Below are 23,635 nucleotides of genomic sequence, written 5' to 3' on the forward strand. Positions count from 1 at the left end.
CAGCGATGGAAGAGGATCAATTTTGCATGATCCTCTTGAGCATCAGTTACAACATGGTGATCCTTGTTGCTGCTGTGTTCATGCTCGAGTTTGGTAGACAAAAATTGGTAGGTTGTGGACCCATTTCACAACAGAAAAATAGCTGAAGCGAGGTCCAATTTCCTCCTCCATATGTTCCAATATCATTACATCCCCGAAGTTTTTAAACTACATTTGTATCCAGTTTACATGGTTCTCATTTGACTCATAGGTTAATAGATGGGAAGTTGTGGAGCACTCTCTTGGAATCTAATAGAAAATACCTCCTTTCTTCACTGCACTGGTACGGCAGTTAGCGAGCTGAACCTTTGGTTATGGCTCCTTCCTTTCTCACTTTTCTAGAATGTCTTTTATTTCAGTAATACTTTTCTTCAGCCTTGTTTATATCACTTTAGTTAAGTTTAACAATCTGTAATGCTTGTGTCTTTTGTATAACCTCAAAACATAAAGTGTGGAGGTTTGATCTTTTACTCTATATTTCTATTCTAGATACAATTGGTTTTACTTTGTTATGCATTTAGCAAAGCATATGATAACCTATGTAATCCTCAACCATGCTTTTGCAACCTCCAGATTTAACTATACCAAGGCTCTCCTGGTTAGCCTTCCTCCATAAATTTGAGTTCATTTGAAATTCTGGGCTGAATTATAAGCCACCCCAAAGAGCGGGATGGTGACGGGCGCTGGCGTAAAATGGAACGGGAGGCTCTGGGAGTCCTGTCCAACCTGCTTCCGCCTCCTCCGCCACTTAATGGCCACTTAGGGGCCTTTCCCCGCCTCCAAGCAGATTTTACGTGTGGCAAGTGGGCGTCCTAGACCCAAGAGAAGCTGCCTGACAAAAGCAGGTGGCTCTCGAACGTCCCTGGGGGGCCCCTCATGATCCTGTGCCTGATGGAGGGCTGCCCCCGCTACCCCAACCACCCTGAACAGCCAAATCGCCCTCCTTCCCCCCAGCTGACCACCGTTGCCTCACTGGGGCCCGACTGATTACCACCGGCGAGGCAACCAAAACTTACCTGTGTTCCGGGGTCCCCAACATCTTTTTGAAGCTAGGCTGTAGTCCCAGCAGTGGCCACTGCTCTCGGTGGTGCTGCAGGGACTAACAGCTGCCGGCCTGCTGATTGGCCAGCAGCTCTATTAGGCGGGACTTCCTACCTCAAGCGGGTGGAAATCCCACCTCACACCAGTTGAAGCCCAGCGACCCAAAAAAAGGGGTCAGATCCCCAGGCGAGGCAGAAGCGGGTTTGCCACCAACTGTCCGTCTATGGTAAAATCCCGGCCCCTGCTGTGTGCATCTTAACTCGCACCAAATCCTGTTGAGCCATTACCCCTGTGCTTGTTGACTTACATTAGCTCCCTGATCCACCATTGCCTCAATTTTAACATTCTCATCCTTCAAATCCCTCCATGGTCTTGTCCCTCCCCATCTCTGTAATGTCCAACAACTTTACAACCCTCCAGGAACTTTCTGTTCTTCCAACTCCAGCCTTTTCTGCATCCCCCACTCCTTCATCCCACCAGTAGGTCTGTGTCTTCAGCCCTTTATGCCTTAAGCTCTGGAATTCCCCCCCAAACCTGTCCACATTTTATTTTAGACGCTGCATAAAACCCCTATTCTTTGGTTACACCACTGTGAAAAGCCTTTGGACTTTTTAACTATGTCAAAAGGTGCTATATAAATGCAATAAAAACAGAACGTGCCGGAAATACTCAGCAGGTCTGGCAGCATCTGTAGAGAGAGAAGCAGAGTTAATGTTTCAGATCTGCAATTTGTTCTTGTTCTCACAGCCAGACACGATCTCAGCACACCAGGATATTGTGGAAGCAGTTTTAAAAATATACTGGTAATTGCACATATTTTTTGTTATATTTAATGCAGTTTAATTGACTGCCGGGAAGTAATAGTCAGCAAATAAATTAGGCGTCATTAATTTGCCTGATTTGGAATAAGCAGCGTATAAATTACTTAAACATTCTCGCCCCTACCCATCAACATTAACTTGATAAAAAAAAATATAACGTCTGTCGTTATAGTAGAATATTTGGACGATTATACACGGGATGAAAATTACCTTAATTTTTGTCGTAATACATATATTTACCTGCATAAAATGTAAAATAAAATGTGCACAGAACTGAGTAAAAATGATCGTTGCTTTTTGAGTATTTTAACTAACTACAGGAATACAGAATTGTGTTGTTTTAACACCCACTGCCTTATGAATCTTGGTCTTTTCAGTAAATGATCACCCACTGCAATACGCCTCCAAATTTCCCTTCGCAAAGGAGAGAGCGCTCTGCCTGATTTGGGCGACTGAACCATCAAATAAGGGGTGTGAATGGACCAGCATATTCGCCATGCTAAAGTTCTCATATAATTTTTGGAAGAATGATGTTACTGGGTATTTGTCTTGATTTGTAAACGGAATACTTTAGAAGTGAACAATCTGAGTTAAAATATTGAGCTGAGTTATAGTTGTTTTGGCAGGTTTGACCCCTGTGTAGGTTGTTGGAAGTGACTGTGCTGCTGGAGTCTGGATGAGTGTGGAGCAGCTTCTCTCTGTCTCAGTGTCGCTGCTGTGCTCGGTTACAATGTCGGGTTACATTGTCTCCAGCTCAATCTGATCCGGCCTTGCACCCGACCAGGAGTTAGGTCGCAGCATTCATTTTTATATTGGTAAGTGAGGTTGTTGTTAACAAACAGGCAGTCATTGCAAACGCGGGTCTGGCTGCATTTGCCGTTCCACTGGTAGTGGCTCCGCTTCCTCGTCCACTGGAATTGTGTGTGGAGGGAAAGATAGGCAGAGACGCCTCTTAAACGTTGAGAAGCTTCTGTCATTTTTCAAGTTCATTGAGACCGGAGAACCCCTTGGTCTTGCTTCGTGTTTCCTGTCGTTCTTTTTGTGTTTTTTTTGAATGAAGTGGGAAGATCATGAATGGAGTAAGAAAAAGAGGAAGTTCTGAATCATGTCTACCCGGCATTCGACCGGTATTTGTTTATGAAAATGTTTAACTCTAGGTGCCACTGCAAGCTCTTGAAAACCCGAGCAGCCGTTACGTATTGTTCATCGGGACACTGGATTTATAGCGCATTTGCCCTGGGGCAGAAGTAAATCGCTTAGTAAAGGTAGGTTTTAGGAGGGCTGAAGGGCTGGGCGGGGGTTATCTAGCAGTAAGTCTGGAGAAATTCAAATGAATAAAACCAACCCTGAACATTTGAATCTGTCTGAACTTTGGAGTTGGCTGTGGCTGGGCAGGAATATTATTCTTTTGGCTAAAGTAACGCAAGGTTTCATCTTTTTCTTGAAGGGGGCAGTATTTTTAAATGCTTATATTACATCTCTCACAAAATCACAGGCAATCCCTTCTGAAATAGTGGGAGGCTTGTCGATACGATTGAGGCAGGATGGATTTTGGTGTCGAGAATCCTTGATCTTCAGAACCTTGAATCGTTTTTGACGATCCCTGAGCATAGAGGAGCCATAAAGCATGCATTGTGGAAAATTTGTTAACCCAGGAGACATTTAAAATCGGCCTGGATAAAGTACAAGGTTTGATAGTACCATCATTATGGAAGGAACCAGGGCAATTGCTCGGGGCCCCAGACCATGATATGAACTGGGAGGGGGTGTGGACGAAAGGTCATATTTAAAGAGTAGTAGAAAAACTAAATTTACCCTGATGGAGCATCTTAAAGTGGAGTAGTTTAGTTCATGATACTTTAATTTTACAAAGCGGAAGTCATCCAACAGTGCGGGAGGGAGTAGAGGAGTCTCCACACATTAACCTCTGTTAGAGGCCCCCATGACTAATGTTGGAACTCTGGTCTGAGTTGGGCTGGAAGGGATGAAAATGTGCAACATCTTGGACCAACTTACAGGATGTTGAATGCTTCAAGTAGCCTGCAGCGAGAAGGGATACTAGAATTTATGGATAGGTTATCTTCAGTTGGTGTACGGCTCTTGCATTGCAACAGAACCATCAAAAGCTTTATTCTTTGATAAACTATCTCTGACTTTGATAAAGACTTGGTCACTATCTGTTTTTCTGTAGTAATAAAGTTTGACTGAAAATTTTAGTAGGGTGACCATATTTTCTAAACTGAATCTGGTAACACACAGGGTGGGAGCACAGCAAAGTAACCAGGATGGTAAATGTAGATTGCCCAGTGTAGCATGGGAAAATTTTTTAGCAGCCTATATTTTAACTGTTGCAGATGTACACGACAAATGCAAAACAAATCTGCATATAATTTCCACAGATGTGACATCGCACTATTGAAGTGCATTTGGACACAGTTCATAAATAATACAGTAACACTTCAGGAATATCAGTTTTTCGTACCCACTGCTTATAAGTCCTAGTCTGTGTTGGTTCAACTTTGCAAAACAAACATCAGTAACAGAACTTGAGCTAGCACATGCTGCACAAACAGTTTTATCTTAATGGTACCTTCAAGTTCTTTTATAGATGTCCTTGCCTCCTTTCGAAATGAAAAATACTGACTGTCATATTGAACATAATACAGATGTTTCATTTTTGATTGGTTGTAAATATTGAAAATTGTTTTGAAGCTAGCTGTTAAAGCAGCATTATGTTTTTTTAATGCCATTTTCACTTTACACCGAATCTTGAATCTTGTGCGTGTTCTATGTGATACATCATTAAGTCAGTGTTGTAGCTATGCAATAGCGCTGTGCCATCTATGTTATAGCTAATAGTAACAATGATAGAAATGTTCTGAATATTTCCCTCAAATTTATTTAGATGTTTAGCAGATGCTTTTATCCAAGGTAACTGTGCAGCCCCTCGCTTATGCATGAGACATGTTTCAATGTGAGAATTTAAAAGTTTGGATATTCAGCATGAGCTTTGTGAACTTTTCTGGGGACGCTGCTGGCCCGGGAACAGAGTTCCTGATCTGAGGACTGTCCCTGGAAAATGGGGACATATGGTCTCCCTAAATGATAATGCACCCAATTAACATTAACTGTAATTTATCAACTACCTAAGGATTTCCTGTGCACTGCTGCAGTTAAGGTTTGGAATGAGATGTTTTAGTGTTAGACAATTTTTCACTCTTTCACCAACTAGGAATACTTGAATACCTTTTTCTATTGCTGTCCTGTTAAATATAAGATCCTTAGCATTTGTATACATTTACAATGTATATATGAAGTAACTGAATGTACGGGATGCAGCAAGGACCACAGGCCCTAACAACATCCCAGTTGTAGTTCTGAATACCTGCACAACAGAGCTTGCTACTCCCATACCAAGCTCTTCCAGTACAGCTAAGTATGACACTGACATCTACTGAACAACGTGGAAGATTGATCAGGTATGTCCTATGCGCAAAAAATAGGATAAATCTAAACCAGCCAATCGCCATCCTGTTGGCCTCCTCCAGGCATAAGTAAAGTAATGTAAGGAGTCGTCAGTAATGGCATCAAGCAATACGAGCAACCTCAATTTGGTTCCTGCCACAACCATTCAGCTCTAGATCTCATCACAGCCTTGATTCAGACTTGGATGCAAGAGCTGAATGCCAGAGGAAAGGTGAGAGTAGCTGCCCTTGACATCAAATCCACATTTGCCTGAGCATGGCACCGAGAAGCCCTCGCAAAACTGAGGTGACGGGTGGGGGAGGGGGGCGGATCAAAGGCAAAATCCTCCAGTGGCTAGAATCATACCTGATGCACAGGAAATGGTTGGAATTGGAGGCAACCTATTGACATGGATAGGGAATTGGTTAGAAAGTAGGAGATAGGCAGTAGATGTGTACTCCATTGGGCAAGTAGTGACTGCTAGTGTCGCCCAAGGATCTGCTTTTCACTGTGCTTAAATGTTACTTAGATGAGAGCCATATTGCCAAATTTGCTGATGACGCTAAGTTAGGTGGTACAATAGTGTAGATAGGAGCAGTAAGTTGCAAAATGATATTGATATATTAAAAGATTGGGCATAATGGGCAGATGGAGTTCAATGTGGGAAGATGTGAAGTCATCCACTTTCTATCTAAGAAAGGTAAATCAGAGCATATTCTAAAAAGTGAGAAGCAAGGAACTGTGGATGAGCAGAGAGTTTTAGTGGTCCAAGTATAGAATCAGTAAAAGCTAGTGGGTAAGTACAAAACATAATTTAAATGCTAATGGAATATTGGCTTTTATCTCAAACAGGCTGGAATACTTGGGGTAGAAGTTATATTTTGTAAAGTTTTGGTTAGACTCAATTTATAGTACTGCATTCAGTCCTGGGCACGGTGCCCTGGAAGGATATATTGGCTGAGGAAGAGATGCAGTGCAGATTCACCAGTTATACTAGAGCTAAAAGGGTTAAATTCTGAGTACAGGTTGCATAGATAAGGCTTGCATTTCCTTGAGTATAGAAGATTAAGAGATAATCTAACAAAGGTGTTCAAGATGATTAAAGGATTTGGCAGGGTAAATTGAGATGAACAATTTCCTCTGGTGAGGGAGTCCAGAACAAGGAGGAATAAGCTTTAAATTAGAGCTGGGTCATTCAGGGGTGATGTCAGGAGGCACCTCTTCACACAAAGGGGAGTGGGAACCTGAAATTCTGGGCTAATTAATTAAAAATGTCAAAGCTGAGTGTTAGATTTTTGTTAGACCAGGGTAATAAAGGACACAGAACCAAGGCAGGTAGAGGTGTTAAAGTACAGATCAGCCATGATCTAATTGAACAGGCTTAAGGGGCTGATTGGTCCACACCTGTTTCTATGAGACCAGTCACTGCAGTCCAAGGGTATCACTGCAAGTGGTTTTTATGGAACCATTTTCAATTGCTTCATCAATGACTTTCCCTCCCTCGTAAAGTCAGGAATGGGACTGTTCGCCGATGATTCCAGATTATTTAGCTTCATTCACAACTTTTCAGATAACTAAGTAGCCTATGCCCACTCAAAGCAGGACTTGGATAACCTCCAGACTTTGACTGACGAGTGGCAAATAATGTTCGCATTACATAAGTGGAATATTGGAACAAGGGAAAGTCCAGCTCTCTCCCTTTGACCTTCAATGGCCTCATTATCACTGAGTGTCACCACCAATATTTTGGGGGTTACCATTGAGCAGAAGCTGGACAGAACAGCCATATCAACACTGTGGTTACAAGAGCAGGGCACAGGCTGTGACTGCTGTTGAGTGGTTCACCTGCTGACCCCATAAAATCTCTACTATCTGCAAGAATTAAGACAGCATTGACATCACTGACATAGTAACTGCAATATTTATGTACTGTAGGATGCACTGCAGCTACACACCAAATTTACTTCAATAGGACCTTCCTCCCCTGTAACCTTTACGATTGAGAAGGGCAAGAGTAGCAATGTTGTGGAAACACCATCATCTCCAAATCATACACTATCCTAACTTGGATATGTATATTGCTGTTCTTTCATTGTTGCTGGGTCAATATGAAATTCCTCACCCAACACCATCATTGGAACACCATCACCATAACAGCCACAACATTGTGAGGAGAAGGCCCACCATGACGTTCTCAGGGCAGCTAGTAATGGGAAATAAATGACATGCCAAAGTTGCCCACATCTCGAACACATGAAAAACAACACATATGCAACCATTTATGTAACCATACTTCGGTTTAAGGGTCGGGGGGGGGTGGGTGGAGGAACCTAAATCTCATTTTTAAAATCTTTTTGGGTCGGCAGTTGGCAGTGCACAAATCTGGCGGCACAATTACTTTGGTAAGTTAACTGAAAAATGCCTCATTGCTGTAATACCCTTTGGATGAATGCAATTATTTTGCTGAAACTCATCGTTAGATAAATTGCATTAATGTAGAAAAGCCTCTTTTTTTTGTCTTTTAGTTTTCATGTCAGCACAGGTTTATGCCATTATATTTAAAAGCTATAACAGTGAACAGTGATTTGAATTCTACTTTGAGGTGTGGAATCAGAAGTTTGCTAATCTTTTCCACTAAAATGTAATAATGTCCCAATACAAAATATTGCCGACAAAATGAATCCACAATGTAAAATGCCACTTTTTTTGTAACTGTGACTGAGGATTTGAATAATAAATATGTAAGTTTCAGCAGGCAGCTCTGGAGATGGGGATTGAATAGCAACAGAATACTTGATCTATATTGCATCATGTAATGCAACCGGTAAGGTGAGATCACTATGATCAACCAAATTTATTGTCCTTTGGTTACTTTTTGTCAGACAGTCTCAATTAAGTTTGCATAACTACTGGATGGAGTGCGTGGTTGTCTGAAATGTTTTTGGAAGGAGGGAAGCCATTTCAGAGAACAGCAGAAAAATGGTACTGTCATCTCTGAACTATTGATAAATAAATGTCTGCTGCATTATGAGCTGGTAGATTTATTTTCACCTGCTTAGACTTCCTAATCCTGTATAGAATCAGAAATATGATCCAGCTGTGGAAAGAAAAGGAATTGGCAATAACCGTAAGTGAGAGTTTTGGTTCTGCTTGTGTACTTTGGCTGCTGTCTGGTACTGAGCATTGCACCTATAAGAGTCTTCTGATTTATTGCTGGAGTGTATTTTAGCTGCAGATCTACCACAGCAAATAAATGTTAAAGTATGCAACATCGTAAATCACATGAGCACGATCATTTTTCTCCCTTGTTTATAATTATGTGGAAGTGCTCTGCTGCCACTTTTGATATATTAATATCTCAATCACCTGCAAGAAGGCCAGGAGTAAATTGTAATGTTCAGACATTTACCTTTTTTTATTATTGTGGAAAGGATGTGAAAGTACAATGATCCATTTATTTTTTTAATCATCCCTTCTGTAAAGTACATCAGGCCATTTTCTACGTTAAAGGTGCTATATAAATACAAATTATTTCTTTGTGGGATATGGGAAAATTGATGCCCTAGCTGCTTAGTCTAGCTCACTTCAGGCTTTAAGATTCAACCAGTGCGGGGCAGAGTCAATATAAACCAAATATTCCAGGTTGAATTGGAAAGCTTCCTTCTCTGAAGTATCAATAATCCAGCAACTTCTATGGACTTCCCCAGCCCTTTGATCCTAGACATCAGGTTTATGGAATTCAGTCTCTCAACTTGCCATGGTGGCCTCTTGTCCTCTTAACCTTTAGATTGCTAGCGCAGTACCATAACCATTAGAATGTTGCCTTTTATGTTGGTGCTTCATTTTCAGTTCCTGAAGTGTAGGTTGCTAGCCAAATATTGTATCTGCAATTTACTTGTTTAACTTGGTTTACTTGAAATACTTCGGAAAATTATGGACAGAACTGGTGAATTTGTGCAAATGCTTATTTAGCAAACAGTTGGAAAGTATTTTGGATTAGTATGTTTTCATCATAACCATGTTGAATTGTAACGTCGTCTAGACACTTGTTTGATAGCAATGGGCACACTTAGAAATAGTCTTCTGTTCCTCTGCAGGTGAAAGTTGCTATTTCCTACAACTTGCATTCATATGGCACCTATAATGTCCCATGCCACTTTACAGAAGCGTTTTTAGAGAGGAAAAAAGATACTGAGTCGAAGAGGTTGATTTTAAGGAACATTTTGCTGGAAAAGAGAGAATGGGGATCCTTAGGGAGGGAATTCAAGAGCTTACAACCCAGAAGGCTGAAGGCATGGTTGCCAGTTGTGGGGCAAAACAAATCAGGAGTGCACAAGGAATTGGTGGAGTGCAGAGTTCTGGGTGTATTGGGTGAACATATAGATTGCTGTAGACCAATAAGTACATTTTCATAATTCACTTAAGTTCCTAACCTTGCCTTTTAGTTACTAATAAATCAATGAATATAAATCTTCAGGTTTACAAGGAGCCATTAATCTGAAAACTAATCTAGTAAACCATCTTATGCACCCAATGAGATTGTGATTTTTGTGCTTTTAGTTAAATAGCTTTCAGAAAACCTGGGCGCAATACAGCTTGGTGTAAGTACAGTGATGCGCCCGCCTTGGACTTCTGCCACTGACCCTGCTGTAAGACACAGGAACTCACCATAACTTTAGTTTTCACAGTCATGGAGAGGTTCTGTGATTTATGTATTTGGTAGACTGGGATTTATCTGGAGCAAGTTCATTCCACCAAACCGGTCATAAACTCTAGCTGAAAAGTCTGGGATATGACTAGGAGCTGCTGAGTCTTGTCTTTCTCCCACCCCCCCAAAGAAACATTTAGGTGCCCTGTGACCTTCCTACAAAGATCATTGTGGAAATCTGGGCTTCTCTTGTATGTGCCTCTTCTCAGTTATATATGAGACAGGAAGAGTTTTGTGTTAATGGATTCTGTAGTTTATTTCAGTCCTGTCCAATCTATATTCCACAGGTTGTAACAGGGAAGAAAGCTGTGGTATGTTTTTCATATAGAATGCCCCTAATACAACTTGTGACATTGGCAATATGTTTACTAGTTTATATGCATGATATTAAAAATTTGATCTCAGATTTCAAGGGCCTGGCATATCTCAGTCTGAGCCTTCTGATAGACTTCAGAGTCTATGACTGGAATCAGCTGTAGCATCCATTAATTTTTGAGGCACTTGGATCATTCCCACTAAGAATTGAATTTGAGTTCTCATTTCACCTTCAAGTTACACATGCATGTGTAACTCATGAAGCAAGTTTGCATGAAGAAAAGCCAACGTGGTCAACTCTTCTGTACTCTTTAGGGAATGAGAATTTGGATTGGCTAGCAGAGCATTCATATACATCTGTACTTGTGTGATATTTATCTTTCAACTCGTCTTCCCATAAACCAAATGTTTCAGTTATTTTGGTTTTCTTGTGCAGATGAGGTTGTTGGCAGCCTGTGATTTATACTAAGATTTAACATAAACAGTCAGATCTGCGAGTTTAAAATTTAAAGATTTGACATTGGATTTGTTCTCTTGAGATTATCTATTCCACAGTTGCTATTATTCCAGAATGCCACAATGATTTATTTATATGCAGCACTTTAGGAGTGGCCATCCTTTCAAAGCTCCATTTAGCTCCTGCAGAACCTGGTACTCCATTGGGGTAAGAGTGCCTTTAATTAAAGTATTATTATGGATATTTTCACTGTTATCTATGGTATAACCTATGTCCCATCCAAAAGAAGCACCTCTGACATTAAACCAAGGCCCCAACTGCCCCCTTAGATGGACGTAGAAGAAGGGGTAGTTGTCCCTGGTGCAATGTGGCGCAGTGGTTAGCACCGCAGCCTCACAGCTCCAGCGACCTGGGTTCAATTCTGGGTACTGCCTGTGTGGAGTTTGCAAGTTCTCCCTGTGTCTGCGTGGGTTTTCGCCGGGTACTCTGGTTTCCGCCCAGCACCAGAAGACTTGCAGGTTGATGGGTAAATTGGCCATTATAAATTGCCCCTAGTGTAGGTAGTTGGTAGGAGAATATCGGGACAGGTGGGGATGTGGTAGGAATATGGGATTAGTGTAGGGTTAGTATAAATGGGTGGTTGATGGTCGGCACAGACTCGGTGGGCCGAAGGGCCTGTTTCAGTGCTGTATCTCTAAATAAATAAAAAAAAAATTAATAAATAAAATGTTTATCCCTCAACCATCATCACTGAAACAGATATCTGGTCATTTATTTCATTGCTGCTTATCGGAGCTTGCTGTGCACAAATTAGTGGCTGTGTTTCCTACATTACAACAGTTATTGCACTTCAATTATCTAATTTATTGCAAAGCGCTTTGGGACTTCCTGAGCTTGTGAAAGATAAATACAAGCCTTCTATACATTTTTATTAAGTTTATGAACAAAATATAGTCAAATTTTGGCAAAAGAGAAAGTTATTAATTTTGAGTAAGAAACAGAATAAAATGTTTGGTTTCCAAAGAGAAATGATTACAATGTAAAAATGTGTAGGCTGGATTTTTTTCTATCACAACCCAAATTAAAGGATTTTCCAAGCTATCTTATGTGCATGTCTGACTATACCTTGTACATTGCAAGCATATTTTTATTATAATTACAGTAAGAGTTTTATTGAGCACACTAACTTCTGAAATAGTACCTTGGCTTTCTGAATAACAGACATCGCTGCTTCCTTGATATCCATGCCCTTTTTTAGCTTTAACGATAAGCAGGCCTTTTTTACAACTATCGGACAAACATGCAAAAAACATTTCTGTGGTTTAACCTCAACACCAATGGCTCACCAACACAAAGTTTAAATATGCACATTGCTGCATGTCTGAATGCAGTTCAATATCATCCTGCAGTAGTGTATTCCACTATTTATTTCTGGGCTAGCCAAAGCGAATTTAATTCTTAGTCTGACTCAGATCCTTCTTAAATGATCAGTTGCACAGTTGGGATGAAATTAAATTTCAAATCTGTTGCATGCCACAGCAGAGGTGTATGCCATTTTGGAGATTCTCTACTGGAAATAACATTGGATAATCAAGAAGTCTGTCCAAACCTTATATTCCTAGCATTACTATGGTGCAAATGATGGGAAATATGTTGTACAATGTATTCTTATTGTTTTCATGTTATTTCAGTATGGTCACTCACGTTTGGACAGACTTTTTGAGTACCAATGTTACTTCCAGTAGAGAATCTCCGAAATGGCAGCCTGTGATGAACTGGGAATATAGCTGCCTGCCCAAGTTTTCCACCCAATCTACTGGAATTACATGGAGGAGTTGGCATAGCTATGTGGAAAATCTGCCCCAGTGCTCTTGTGTGGTAAGATGGTGCAGAACAATAGTATCATTTTCCAGTTGATTATTACCTGGGTATAGGCTATCTGCAATATCATTGGGAGTAATTTTGTGAAGATATCTGAGTAAGGATTTTCTGCATGGCACTCTTGATATGAAGCTAGAATCAGAGTTTCTGCTTTTTTTAAGCATATTTACTGAAAGCTTCTGTTTTTTTAAACTGGCTTTGCGAGATCTTCAGATTTAAACAGCAAACTTAACCCCTTGGAAAATCCTGGTGAGTGCTAAAATATCATTGAAGATTTGAAGTGAGATAGATTATAATGACTGAGAAGGTGCATAGTTTTTACATTGCATGTTCAGAAATTAAACAATGTCACAATCCAGTAAGATCAGTGATATTCTGTCATATTTCCTTTTCTGTTTACATTTTACGACCATCTTATTGTATACTTTGGGGGATCCGGATCAGAGTTATCAGTCTTTTTTATTTGTTTGTGTGATGTAGGCGTCACTGGCTAGGCCAGCATTTATTGCCCACCCCTAGATGTGTTACTGTAGCTGATGCTGAGTATGCAAATAATGTCATCAAGGGACAGTGTGTAGATGAGAAGAAGACAAAGCATGGATCCTAGGTGTACTCTGCTGGTGATGGTGCAGGGTGGGAAGAGAAGCTACTGTTTGAGATACTCCGACTTTGATAGGGTAGGTAAGAGTGACCCAATCAAGAACTGTTCCACAGAGTTGGACAGTAGAGGAGAGGCGTTGGAAGAGACTGGTATAGTTATCAATGTTGGAACCTTATACCAGTTACAGTCTGGTACTGTACAGCTCGACAGGGTGATGGAGGTTGAGAAGGACTTTCTAATTTATTTAATGTCTTTTAAAATTAATTTTAGCTTGGGTTATAGCCTGGAATAGAGTTGGTGCAATTTACACGTGTTATGTGGGTGTTATGTACATTCAGCTGCCTAGGCCCTAAGCACTGGAGTTCCCTCCCGAAACCTCCCTGCTTTTCAGATTCTTCCCTCCTTTTAAATGCTTCTTAAACCTACCTCTTCGATTAAGCTTTTGGTCACTTGTCCTAATGTCTGATTATGTGGCTTGATGTCAAACTTTATCTGATAACACTCCTGTGAAGCACATTGGGGCATTTTGCTAGGTGAAAGGTGCTAAATAAATGCAAGTTGTGTTAGCTGCTATTGTTCAAGCCAATTTTTGGAGGAGGAGGAGGTGGGGGCGTTCTCTTTCTCGCGCCGTGGCTTGGCCAGTTTAATATGAAATTGCACGATGATTTTAAAGTGTGATTAGATTAGATTAGATTAGAGATACAGCACTGAAACAGGCCCTTCGGCCCACCGAGTCTGCGCCGACCATCAACCACCCATCTATACTAATCCTACACTAATCCCACATTCCTACCAAACATCCCCACCTGTCCCTATATTTCCCTACTACCTACCTATACTAGTGACAATTTATAATGGCCAATTTACCTATCAACCAGCAAGTCTTTTGGCTTGTGGGAGGAAACCGGAGCACCCGGAGAAAACCCACGCAGACACAGGGAGAACTTGCAAACTCCACACAGGCAGTACCCGGAATCGAACCCGGGTCCCTGGAGCTGTGAGGCTGCAGTGCTAACCACTGCGCCGCTGTGCCGCCCTAGTTTTTAGTTTAACAAGCTAAACTGAACAGAAGAAGAACATTGTAATATTTGTAAGTTATCATTAATGTTACCAGAAGTAAAACTGATTGAGATGAGGGCAGAAAGTGGCTGGACTTCTTAATATTTATATGTCTAAAGGCATGCAGATCTGAAGGACATTTAAAAAAAAAACAGAACATCTTTGCTCTGTGAAAATGTGTTAAAAGAGAATAAAAGCTAGAGGAAAGGACTATGGCTGCCTGATATTTTTTATTTCTAATTCCCTGAATCATGGGGTTGACTATGAAGTATGTGTTTTCTGAAACTCTGGGGGAAGAATTTTTTTATGATCATATGAGATGATAAAAGTTGCTAAAGCGCATACATCATTCCACCAATGATAAATGTATGAGGATTTTACCAAACCTTTTTTTTTTGGTGGGGAGCTCCACTGATCATTGATTTAACTATTATAAATGAAAAAGAATCTGACTGAAAAATAATTTTAAATCATTGTAGATGTGGTTTTAAAAAAAAAAACAGTTTAAACACACTAAGTATTTATGATAACTGGAGGAGTTTCACAGTAAAAATTGATGATCCTCCACAGGATACTTTATAAATCAGATTATGTAATCAAGAGTCTATGCTTTTGCTGTAAGTTTAAAAAATTGTCAGCCTAATTTCAATAAGTTATACAGAACAGTAGTGCTAAGGTTTCTTTTTGAATTTTCAAATAATGAGCAACTTTGTTATCTGGCCAGAGCTCTAAACACTCTCTTCCTCTGCAGTCACTTTGTTTGACATAAACATCCATATCAAATTTAGAGTGCAGACTTTTTTTTTTAAACTAACTTTGATTTGTATCTTTTCTCTATTGCTATGTTCCATATCCTTTGTCAGGCAAATTTGAGGCCTTTCTCAGCCATTGCAACTCATGAGCCAAATCATGCAAACACAGAACTTTGTTGTCACTGTACTTCACTGTGGGTTAGACTAAGGTCACTCTAATATAATTCTAGCCTGCCGACTGTTCATTGTAATTGGCAAGTACCAGGCTTGGGTTGTTCACTACAGTATAACTGTAACCCAAGAATGAGGCTTGTGAAGTTTAAGATTTGCTTCCAAATTGTTGTTAAGAGATTTCAGTGTCAGAAGCCTCCAGATGAAAAGACTTTGATAGAATACTGTGTCCAATTTTGGTCTCCCACATGCTGGATGACATTGTGACTTTAGAAGGAATGCAGAGGTGGGCCACAAAATTAATGCCCTGTTTAAAGCGCCTTTGTCACCAAGATAGAAGAGCTGAGTCATAACACTTGGAGAAAGTCGTGAATTTACACAGCATCATTCACAAACTCGGGTTGCCCCAGTGAAGTGTAGTCACTAACTTAGGAAACAGCCAATTTGCACACAGCAAGGTCCCAAAAGCAGCAGTGTGATAATGACCAGATATTCTGTTAGTGATGTTGTTTGAAGGATAAATATTGGCCAGGACACCAGGGATAACTCCCCTACTCATTTGCTTGAGGTTTATAAGATGATGGAGGGAGTTAATTGTGTTTGTGTAGACAGTTTGATGAAAATAAATGGATTGGGGAGCACTAGGTGTCTCACTACAAGTTCTTTAAAGCCCGAAATAGGTTAGATGTTAGGAACTGGTTCTTATTACTAGTTTTTTTTCCCCCCCTAATTGACCTGGTTTTTCACTTATCCCAGGGGATCATTTGACTTTTAGGTGGGGTGGTGTGTATATTGTGATGCCTAAGGCATTGTTGCGTGGGGCAGACTGGATGGACCTGAGATTTTTCTATCCATCATTCGTTTAAAAAAAAAAGTGCTCCTTTTAAATGTGGTAAACTTGTATCGATCGGGGCAATTGTATTTTTCTCAACTTTCATAAGATGTGTTTTACTGTATATTCCCAAATAAATGGAATACTTTTAAACGTAATTGACTTCTAAGTGTCAGCTTGGCTCACTGATAGTATTTGATGGTTGTCGGTTCAAACTCCATTTCAGGCCTTGAGCATGTAATCCGGACTGCTATCCCTTTCCAATACTAAGGGAGTTTCTGCATAGTCGTAGATGCTTTCTGTCAGATGAGACATTAAATCAAAGCTCCATCCTCCTGTTGTGGTGATTTTGAAAGGCGTGATTCACATGGCACAATTCATCCCTTAGATGACATTTATCCTTCAACCAACACCAAACCAGATTCATTGTTTTGTTTATCTTGTGCTGTTTATGGGATCTTGCTGAGTACAAATCAGATGTTCTAATTACCTGCATAACGAGAGTTGCTATATCTCAAAAGTAATTGATTAATTGTGACACTTTTTGGGATGTCCTGATATAAAAGGCATACAGGTTTTACCATTTTTAAAAGCATTTGATGATTATGAAGTTCCAAATAGTCTTTGAAATAAAAGCAAAAAATGCACTTCAGTTCTGTCCTGCCTCTCTATAGGTGATATTTCCAGCACTTTTAATTTTTATTTCAGATTTTCAGTATTTGCAGTTTTTTCTTTTTTTTGTCCTGTTAACAAGTCTGTACTGTATAGTGTCACCAGACTGAAGATTGCACTGTCAATATGCCTTTCCGAGCATTATTGTTTGAGCTCCTAACTAAAACTATCTTCGTTCTCCAGACTGCAGTGTCATTGCAGTGTATGGTTGTTGTTTTTGCTGTTCTGGAAACAATCAGTACTTGGGAATTTTTGCATCCAGGATTCTCAATCTCAAACTTTATATATAAAATCAATCAACGTTTTACAGCATGTGTGAAAGTCATACCCATGATTTAATTTCAATGAACTACTGTATACTCTAGAAAGCATGCATTTTTTAGGTTTATTTTTTGCATATAATTTCATTTCCTATTTTGATTATCCTTTTTCATGATGCAGTGTAGCCTGCTGCTAAAATATTATTGGAGAATCTCAATTACCAGTACCCATGCTCTCTTGTAACAATATTATTTTGCATGAGTAAGAATGGGCACTTTTAGCGACCAATTAAGTTAAACATTTTTATTAGCTTTCATAAGCATGTGTGGCCATGCCCAAATACTTCTAAGACTCCACAATACAGCCAAGTACAAGCATTAGACACAAACTATAAATATTATTTTAGATCATGACTGCACCAGTTCCAGTAAACAGGGCAGTGATATGCTTACATTATAGCCAGAAGGTTGCATATTCCAGCTTCAGGGTAGCCTGTCATACTAACTCGTTCTCAGCTTGGTTGGGCTAGTTCTGTCTGCTCCTGGCTACATCAAGCTTCATGTAGGAGGGAGAGCAACAGATCAATGTGGCCTGCTGAATTTTATTTCCTTTAAGGAAAACTACAGATGGTGAACTGAGGGTTAAAATTGTATTTCTTCATTACTCTGCGATAGCATAGTGGTTATGTTAGTAATCCAGAGGGCTGGGTTAATAATCAATAGATGTGAGTTCAGATCCCACCATGGCAGTTTGTGTATTGGAATAAAAAGCTCGCATCAGTAATAGTGACCGTGAAGCTATCGGATTGGTGTAAAGATCCAAATGGTTCGCTAATGTTTTTTAGGGAGGGAAATCGGTCCTTACCTGGTCTGACCTATATGCAACGCTAGCCCTACAGCAATGTACAGGTACAGTAAGTAATAAAGAAGGCTAATGGAATGCTATCCTTTATTACGTGAGGAATTGAAAATACAAGTAATGATATGCTTAAGTAATACAGGGCACTGGTGAGGCCACATCTCCAATATTGTGTGCAGTTTTGGTCTCCTTATTTAAGGAAGAATGTAAATGTGTTGGAGATAGTTCAGAGGAGGTTTACTAGATTTGCTGCCTGGATAAGTGGGTTGCCTTATGAGGAAGGGTTGGACAGATTGGGCTTGTTATCACTGGAGTTTAGAAGAGTGAGGGGAGACTTGATTGAAGTTTATAAGATCCTGAACAGTCTTGACAAAGTGGATGTGGAAAGGATGTTTCCTCTTGTGGGTGAGTCCAGAACTAGGGAGCACTGTTTTAAAATTAGCGGTCGCCCTTTTGGGACAGAGATGAGGAGAATGTTTTTCTCAGAGGATTGTGTGACTTTGGAAAACTCTGCCTCAGATGGTGGTGGAGGCAGGGTCATTGAATAATTTTAAGGCAGAGGTAGATAGATTCTTAGAAATATACATTTCTAATATTTGTCAGTTCTGAAGAAGTGTCTCTGACCTGAAACGTTAACTCTGCTTCTCTCTGCACAGATGCTGCCAGATCTGCTGAGTATTTCCAGCATTTCTTGTTTTTATTTCAGATTTCCAGCATCTGCAGTATTTTGCTTTTATATTATTGTAGATAGATTCTTGTTCGGCAAAGGAATCAAAGGTTATCGGGGGTAGATGGGACTGTGGAATTCGAGAGACAAACAGATCAGCCATGATCTTATTGAATGGCAGAGCAGGCTGAATGGCTCCTTCTGCTCCTAATTTTAGATTAGATTAGATTAGATTAGATTAGAGATACAGCACTGAAACAGGCCCTTCGGCCCACCGAGTCTGTGCTGACCATCAACCACCCATTTATACGAATCCTACACTAATCCCATATTCCTACCAAACATCCCCACCTGTCCCTATATTTCCCTACCACCTACCTATACTAGTGACAATTTATAATGGCCAATTTACCTATCAACCTGCAAGTCTTTTTGGCTTGTGGGAGGAAACCGGAGCACCCGGAGAAAACCCACGCAGACACAGGGAGAACTTGCAAACTCCACACAGGCAGTACCCAGAATCGAACCCGGGTCCCTGGAGCTGTGAGGCTGCAGTGCTAACCACTGTGCCGCCCCAGAGTGGTTGACTCTTAATGCCCTCTGCAATGGTCTAGCAAGCCACTCAGTAGTATCAAACCACTACAAAAAAAAGTCCGATAAGAAGAAAACCAGATGGGCCCCTCGGCGTTGACCTAGACATTGAATTTGGATACAACAAATGCACTCCCAGCCGAGTTAACTCTGCAAAGTCCTCCTTACTAACATCTAGAGACATTGGGAGAGCTGGCACAAACTAACTAGATGGCAAAGGCCTAACATAGGTATGATTCTGTGAGTATGACCATCACAATTCCTGGGTATGCCCTGTCCTACTGGTGACAACACAATGGCATTCAGTTGGGAGGGAATGGCCCATGGCCCTCCGTGTCTTCAACATTGAATCTGGATCCCATAAAGCCTCAGGACATCAGTTTATGGGACTTTGCATGAACAGGATAACCTGCAGATTACCACCTTTTGTCCTTCCACAGCTGATGAACACCACTTGGAAGAAGCAGAGGGTGGCAAGGGCACAGAATGTAACCTGGGTGGGGGGACTTCAATGCCCATTGCTAAGAGTGGCCGAAATGGCTGAATTCTGAAGGACATAGCTGCCAGACTGGGCGGGTGGTTAGAGAAGCACCATGAGGAACACATCTACATTTGCTTTGTCTATGCATGAAAACATCCTCAAATTACATTAGTCATGTCTGATCTTTCTTTAAGAAATCCATACTGAATGCCATGACTAGCCCTTACTTTTCTAAATGCCCTGTACTCTCTGGTCGAATCCATAAATGCAGGAAGTTTATATGGTATCTAGGTAAGTCTAACTGGCCAACAATAATTCCCTGCTTTATCTCTTTCCCTTATCTCTAACAGGAGTGAAATGTTCCCCCCACCCACCGCCCAGTGCTTAACAATTTCTGGTTCCAAAGATTTGAGAGAAGTCATTTAGTGCTATTATCTCATCTGTAACCTCCGTCACTATTCTGGGTTACTTGTTACCTGTATCTACTTTGTCTTTTCCAATAGAGTTCTGAATATATATCTCTAGTAGTGACTTTTCCACATCCTCAGGAACTACCACAGTTCTATTATATTTTGTAAGAATTGAAGCTGAAGTGAGCAATCCTTTTCTTCCTTCCTGCTGAATTACAAGAAAGCCAATTTGGTTGCCCTTTATGTCTTTTACTCGCGTGCTTTTAAAAGCACATGCTATGTCTCTTTGTTGACGGCTAGTCTGTTGGCTTTGATCATTTTTTCCTTTTTGGCCTCCTTTCTATACTTTTTCATAGTTTCCTTCTGTACTTTCTCTCATTTATGATTTTTTTTTTGTTGAAAAATTTACGTTTTGCTCAAATCCCTCTATATCCATGGAACCTCAGCCTTTGTATTCCTAGTTAGAATGTCCTAGTCCATCTTTGTAATTAGGGATCTGCCAATTCTAGCCTGCTTTGACCTGACATTTTTTCCAATCAGTTAATCTGATTTTAGTTCCCCATTCATTTAACTGAAATTAGCACCTTGAACCTTGATAGCCCTTTTTCTTTATTTTCAGTGTGAATGTACTTATGTTATATTCACTTCCCCAAGTGTTCTACCTAATTGTTCTGCTTCCTCACCTAGAATTAGATTTACCACTACATCCCTTTTGGACATGCAAGGGATTGCTTAAGGCAACATTCTGGGGTACATTCTAAGGATCCCTTTCCATTTACACCTTGTTTTACTCAGTCTACATTAGAATACTGCAGACCTCTCTTAAATTGCTTACAAATCTCAATTGGTTTTCTATTATTCAGTGGTCTAGAATCTATCTTTAATATAGGAATTCATAGAATAGTGAAATTTTATAGCATAGAACAAGGTTGTTCAGCCCATTGCATCTGTCTCAAAGCTATTGACTCCCATATTCCCTCCCTATAACAGTTGAAATTTGTATTTTTCAAATATTTATCTGCTTTCTTTATAGCTACCATAATTCTGCTTCCACCATTGTTTCTGGTAGTACATTTTATGTTTAATCATAGAAAAAAATTCTCCTAAGCTCTCCCCATTGTTTTTTTGGATATCTTAAATTTATTTCCTCCTTATGAACTCACCAGCAGGTTGAAACAGCTTTTCCAATTTACTTCAATGAAAATCTATCATTGTTTGTACACCGCTATTAAAGAGAAGTGATTTAAATTAAGAGGAAGTCTTCAGAATGTTTGCGCAGGACGGTGCTGTCTTCTGAGATATTTAAGGTGGAAACACTACAGCTTAAAATCAGATCTCACTCAACCCTGCTGCTCAAATGAAACAAATCCCAGATTATCTAATCCTCATATCTAAAACCTCTCAGCTCTGCCATCATCTTAGTGAATCTCTTTTGTGTCCTCTCTATGACCTTGATGTCCTTTCTAAAGTAAGGCACCCGAAATTGGATACAATATTATAAACTGTGATTTGTGTATGTTTAGCATTATCTATTTGCTTTTGGACTCTATACTATTTATGAAATTTAGTATCCCATACGCTTTTAGTTTTTAAAAACTTTTATCTTGCCAGTTCAAAAGTTTGTGTATCTGAGTCCCCAGGGCTTGTTGCTCTGCTACTCCTTTTTAAAGTTGTACCATCTAATGTGTATTTCCTCTCCTGATGCTTCCTCCTGTGTAAGTATTCTTTATTCTTTGCCTTTGCAGTGGGGGTGAGTTTGGCAGGTTTCTTTCCATTGATATGAAGTGAGCATGAGTAGATATTCATTTCTAGTGGAAAAACAAGATCATTTGGAGGCAACAGGATAAATCTTAATGACCAGCTTTCCGACAGAAGTACAGAATTGGAATTTCATCTGTGCCAAATTAAGAACATTTTCAAAAGACAAAAGGTTGGCGTCTGATTTGAGAAATTACTTTTGGCATTCCTTCAATTTAGTGATTTCTTAAAATGCTTAAGAGATTAAAATTAGCTCCAAAACAGAAGTGAAGCCTATTACATGTGCAGCACAGTAATCCAAAGTCAGATATATTTCTGAGAACTTGGTGGGTGGAATAAGTTTTCTTTTACTGCATCCAACAATAACATAATTCGTAGAAGACAAAGCTTTTCATGTTCTTCAGTATAATGTGAATGAAGACCAGTTAGTTTTGCTCTGGTCAGTGCTCATGGTGCTATGCAACATTCAATGTATTTGTTTTTTGCAAAAACATCAGTATTGAAAATAATGTGTTGAAGACCTCCTCTCTTCATGGGATTGCTTTATTTCTTGGATCTCCCAATTACCATCCTGGGTCAAGACAATGGATGAAGTGCTTAAGAGTCTGGCAGCGATGTTAATGTAACTAGGTACTAGGAGGTTTTTAAAAAATTTGTTTTTTATGCCAGGCCAGCATTTAGTACCCATCCCTAATTGTCCTTGAGAAGGTGGTGGTGAGATGCCTTCTTGAACCGCTGCAGACCATGTGAGGTAGGTACACCCACATTGCTGTTAGGAAGGGAGTTCCAGGATTTTGACCCAACGACAGTGAAGGAACGGCGATATAGTTCCAAATCGGGATGGTGTGCGACTTGGAGGGAAACTTGCAGGTGATGGTGTTCCCATGCATCTGCTGCCCTTGTCCTTCTCTGTGGTAGAGATCGCGGGTTTGGAAGGTGCTGTCTACGGAACCTTGGTGCGTTGCTGCAGTGCATCTTGTAGATTGTACACACTGCTGCCACTGTGCGTTGGTGGAGGGAGTGAATGTTTGTTAATGGGGTGCCAAACAAGTGGGCTGCTTTGTCCTGGATTTTGTCGAGCTTCTTGAGTGTTGTTGGGGCTGCACCCATCCAGACAAGTAATAGTAGCAGGAGCAACTTATTTCTTAAGTGTTATTTTCTTTATCAGGGAGCCTCTCCTCTCATGGCACAGTTAGTCAGAACACAAAAGACGCAAATGCTATCTGAAACATTCTCGAAGCAGCCCACCTGGTCTTTGCAGATGTCAGAAATGCTGTTGCATATCCCTTTAACATGTTCCACCACAATTTGTTTGGAGGTATTGATGTTTGGGTACAGAGTGTCAAATAGCCAGGGAAGGAAGTGGTTTGTCTGATCCCTCAGCAGCCATCCATCTATTTGGCCTGCTCCTTCAAATAGTTATGGCATCATCAATTGTCAGAAAGTGAAAGCATCATGGCTGTTGCTGGAGTATCTTGCAGTCAGCTATTGTTCTGAAACGACCTGCACCTTCATTGAAATGAACCTTTCTTGATTGATATATACGACAGGATTGTTTGGTACTCTGAAAGCATCATGGATGTCATCAATTGCACTATATACTTTTGGGAACCTAGTCACCTGATTGGATACGCCAATTGATTTTTTTATTGGAAAAGTGAGAAACGCGCTGACACTGGAAAATGTGACTGCTATGGGCTGCTTGATGTATTGGTGTACAAACGATTGACTGAAAGAAAGACTTGCATTTCTATAGCACCTTTCACGACCACCGGACTTCTCAAAGCACTTTACA

At 40.3% G+C, this 23,635-nt stretch overlaps 1 protein-coding gene across 12 annotated transcripts in view; it reads left to right on the forward strand.

Annotated features, from left to right (window-relative positions):
- The first annotated feature begins 2,579 nt into the window (after positions 1-2,579).
- The window catches only part of fam110b (family with sequence similarity 110 member B), a 161,240-nt gene continuing 140,184 nt past the window's right edge, over positions 2,580-23,635 (forward strand). For 10 of the 12 annotated variants that reach the window (XR_010974975.1, XM_068030879.1, XM_068030880.1 and 7 more), the window contains exon 1: positions 2,580-2,716. The gene's annotated coding sequence lies outside the window, so the exon portion shown is untranslated. Of the gene's footprint in view, positions 2,717-3,125; positions 3,167-17,920; positions 17,984-23,635 lie in introns of those variants that run through there. The other 2 variants (XM_068030887.1, XM_068030886.1) reach the window with 2 other exon arrangements.

This window comes from Heterodontus francisci, chromosome 5 (assembly GCF_036365525.1).
Source record: "Heterodontus francisci isolate sHetFra1 chromosome 5, sHetFra1.hap1, whole genome shotgun sequence".
In the NCBI taxonomy this organism is placed as follows: domain Eukaryota; kingdom Metazoa; phylum Chordata; class Chondrichthyes; order Heterodontiformes; family Heterodontidae; genus Heterodontus; species Heterodontus francisci.